A 4788-nucleotide genomic window follows, 5' to 3' on the forward strand; every position below is an offset into this window, starting at 1 on the left:
GCTATACCACCCTAGTTTAGAGATTTAGTAAGTCCTGTGTCTTAAGTCCTCTTTCTTAAGTTTATTTTCCTCTCTAATCTCTTTTCCTTTCCACTTCTAGACTAATATTTAAAAATTATTACTTTAATCTCTAAACTCCTCTCCTCAAAAATTCTCAAGGCCTGCTGAATTAAAAAAAATCCTGTTAGATTCATAAACTGGTCCTAGACAATCTTGTGATCTTATTTTCCATTAACAATTTCCATTCTACAGGCTTTCCACACTGCCATAAGTATAAACCCTGATTTCTCAGATTGGCTCATTATTCTACATTCTTTCTTAATAGATTTGATTAAGATTATTACCTTTAGGTCACACTTTAACAATCACCTTATAATAAGTTTCACTGTCTCCACTCACCACTTTAATCCAGGGTCCATACAACTGTTAGGGAATTTTCCTAAATTATAAACCTCATTATACTTTGTCCCATGGTAAGAAGCAAAAACAAAAAAACAGATAAAATTAAAATTATAAAAATAGTAGTAGATGCAAGGTAGTCATGATGAATTCATTTCAAAGGTAAGCAGAGAAAGAAAGAAAGAAAGAAAGAAAGAAAGAAAGAAAGAAAGTAAGATGGAAAGAAAGATGGAAAGAAAGGAAGAAAAAGAAAAAGGGAATCCTTCAAAGGCAAGTAGCAAAAAAAAAAAAAAGTCTATGATAAATGGAGAGATTTTGTGGGGTCAAGAGGAAACCAATCAAGAAGAAGTGGCATAGTTTAAAAGCCAATTACCTAAACATACTTAATCCAAAAGAATTTAGGAAAGGAGGATCAAAGGAAGAAAAAACAGATGGAACAAATAGAAAACAAATAGCAAGATGGTAAGTATAAACTCAACCATATCAATCTTCACACTAAATGTAAATAGGATAAATATTTCAATTAAAAGGCAGCGGTGTTAGAATAAGTGAGTTAAGTAATGTTGCAGGATAGAATATCAATATACAAATATCAATTATACATCTATGTACAGGGAATAGACAATAGAATTTGAACTTAAAAGTAAACACTATCTACAATAGCATTAAAAATATGAAATACTTAGGAATACATCTATCAAAAGATGTACAAGACGTGTGCAATGAAAACTACAAAACATTGCTGAGAATTGAAAGGCCTAAATAAATGAGAGCTATAGCATATTTATGGGTCAGAAGACTCAGTATCATTAACATGTCAATTTATCAATAGAATCAATGCAATCCCACTCAAAACCCTAGAAGGCTTTTTGCGGGGGGGGGGGCGGTGTTAGAAATTCATGACTCTTAAATTCATATGGAAATATGAAGGACTTAGAATAGCTAGAATAACCTTGAAAAAGAATAATTTGGAAGACTAAAACTGCTGGATTTCAAGACACATAATAAAGCTATAGTAATCAAGATGGTGTGGTACTATTGTCAATAAAGACAAATAGATCAGTGGATTATTAAATTTCTGGAAGTGCAATAGAGAGGAATAATAGATAGAAATATAATAAATAACAATAGAGAGACCATATATAAATGGACTACTGATTATCAACAAAGGTGTAAATGCAATTTGATAGAAAAATATATTCTTTGACAAATGATACTAGAACTGAACATGCATATGCAAACAAATAAACTTTGATTCATGCCTTGCACAATCTACAAAAAGTAACTCAAAATGTATTCTAGACCTAAGTGCAAATTCTAAAACTTTAAAATTTCTATACTTAATTGTAGGAGAAAAAGGAAATCTTTGTATTGTGGGCTAGGCATAGATTCCTTAGTATGACACAAAAATTATGCCCCATAAAAGAAAAAATTGTTAAAATGTATTTCAACAAAATAAGAACTTCTGCTTTTTTGAGACATTTTTAAGAAAAGAAAGGACTTTCTTTTGAATGTTCATTGCAGCATTGTTTACAATAGCTAAGACATGGAAGCAATTTAAATGTCCATCGACAAATGAATGTATAAATAAGATATAGTATATATTATAACATGGCATATTACTCAGCCATTAAAAAGAATGAAATAATGCCATTTGCAGCAACGTGGATGCAACTAGAGATTGTCATACTGAGTGAAGTAAGCCAGAAAGAGAAAGAAAAATATAATATGATATCACTTATAGGTGGAATCTGAAAAAAAAATGATACAAATAAACTTATTCACAAAACAGAAACAGGCTCACAAACTTAGAGAACCAACTTATGGTTACCAGCAGGGAAGGGGAGGGGGGAGGGATAGATTGGAAGTGTGGGACTGACACGTAAACACTGTTATATTTAAAATACATAAACAACAAGGACCTACTGTATAGCAGAGGGAACTCTGTTCAGTATTCTGTAATAACCTAAATGGGAAAAGAATTTGAAAAAGAATAGTTAACACGTATATGTATAACTGAATCACTTTGCTGTACACCTGAAACTAACACAACATTGTTAATCAACTATACTCCAATATAAAATAAAAATGAAAAAAATAATGAATTAAAATTCTGTTTTATTGAAAAAAAACCTACAATACTGAGAAAACAACTAACTAAATTTATCACAAAAAAGAAAGCACAGATGCACAAAATAATAAATGAGATGAGTAAAAAAACATTAAAATAGAAGAAATTAAAATAAAAACCCAGGAGACAATTTTGCAGACCTCTATACAAATAAATTTTAAAACCTATATGAAATGGATAATTTCCTTGATACAGATTACCAAAATTAATTCTTCTAGAGTTAGAACCTTTAAACAGACCATGTTTCCCAAAAGAAATAGTGTAAGTTGTTAAGGAACTACTCCACAAAAAAGCACCAGGCCCAGATGTTTTCACATAGGAATTCTACCAGTCTTTCAAAGACCAAGATGGTCTTAATGCTCTGTAAACTATTTCACAGTGCTGAAAGGAAGGAAAACTTCCCAACTCCCTGTATGAAGGAAGTATAACACTGATATTTAAATTAGATAAGAAGAATACAAAGAATATGGTCCCATGTCCATAACCACTGAATACTGATGCAAAAATTCTAAAGTAAATATTAACAATCAGAATCCAATACCATATTAACCACATTAAGAAAACAAGTGAGATTTATTCCAAGAACGCAAGGTTGGTTCAATATTTATTTTTTTGGCTGTGCTGTGCAGCTTGTGGGACCATAGTTCCCCATGCAGGGATTGAACCTGGGCCCACCACGGTGAAAGTGTTGAGTCCTAACCACTGGACCACCAGGGAATTCCTTTTAAATTAAAAAACTTTTTTCGGGGTCAATATTTTAAAATCCATTAATAACATAGATGATATTAATAAATCTAAGGAAAAGGTCATGATTACCTCTATAGATGCTGACAAACTCTTTCACAAAATTCAATACCAATCCCTGATGAAAATGTTCAAGAAAACAGGAACAGTAGAATACTTTGTTACTGTGATAAAATTTATATACCTAATTTTAAAGTTAGTATCATATAATGGGGAAACACTAGAGACATTTCTACTAAGATCAGGAACAAAGTAAGAGGCCACTATCTTCAATACTATTCGATACCGTACTAGAGAGGAGCTTCAAGATGGCGGAAGAGTAAGACACAGAGATCACCTTCCTCCCCACAAATACATCAGAAATAGAACTACTTGTGGAACAACTCCTACAGAACACCTACTGAACGCTGGCAGAAGACCTCAGACCTCCCAAAAGACAAGAAACTCTTCACGTACCTGGGTAGGGCAAAAGAAAAAACAGAGAAAAAATAGGGACAGGACTTGCACCAGTGGGAGGGAGCTGTGAAGGAGGAAAGGTTTCCACACACTAGGAAGCCCCTTTGCGGGCGGAGACTGCGGGTGGCGGCGCGGGGAAGCTTCGGAGCCACGGAGGAGAGTGCAGCAACAGGGGTGCGGAGGGAAAAGGGGAGAGATTCCCACACAGAGGATTGGTGCCGACCAGCACTCACTAGCCGAAGAGGCTTGTCTGCTCACCCGCCGGGATGGGTGGGGGCTGGGAGCTGAGGCTCGGGCTTTGGTTGGATCCCTGGGAGAGGACTGGGGTTGGCTGCGTGAACACAGCCTGAAGTGGGCTAGTGCCCACAGCTAGCCGGGAGTGAGTCCGGGAAAAAGTCTGGAACTGCTGAAAAGGAAAGAGACTTTCTCTTGCCTCTTTGTTTCCTGGTGCTCGAGGAGAGGGGATTAAGAGCGCCGCTTAAAGGAGTTTCAGAGACGGGCGCAAGCCACGGCTGATTCAGCGTGGCCCCCAGAAACGGGCATGAGACACTAAGGCTGCTGCTGCTGCCACGAAGAAGCCTGTGTGCAAGCACAGGTCATGATCCACACCTCCCCTCCTGGGAACCTGTGCAGCCCACCACTGCCAGGGTCCCGTGACACAGGGACAACTTCCCCGGGAGAATGCACGGCGCGCCTCAGGCTGGTGCAGCGTCATGCTGGCCTCTGCTGCCGCAGGCATGCCCCGCACTCCGAACCCCTCCCTCCCCCACGCCTGAGTGAGCCAGGGCCCCCAGATCAGCTGCTCCTTTAACCCCGTCCTGTCTGAGCGAAGAACAGATGCCCTCAGGTGACGTACACGCAGAGGCAGGTCCAAATCCAAAGCTGAACCCTGCAAGCTTTGCGAACAAAGAAGAGAAAGGGAAATCTCTCCCAGCAGCCTCAGGAGCAGTGGATTAAATCTCCACAATCAACTTGATGTACACTGCATCTGTAGAATACCTGAATAGACAAAAAATCATCCCAAATTGAGGAGGTGCACTTTGGGAGAAATTATATAT

Source organism: Lipotes vexillifer, unplaced genomic scaffold (assembly GCF_000442215.2).
Source record: "Lipotes vexillifer unplaced genomic scaffold, Lipotes_vexillifer_v1.1 scaffold70, whole genome shotgun sequence".
NCBI lineage: Eukaryota > Metazoa > Chordata > Mammalia > Artiodactyla > Lipotidae > Lipotes > Lipotes vexillifer.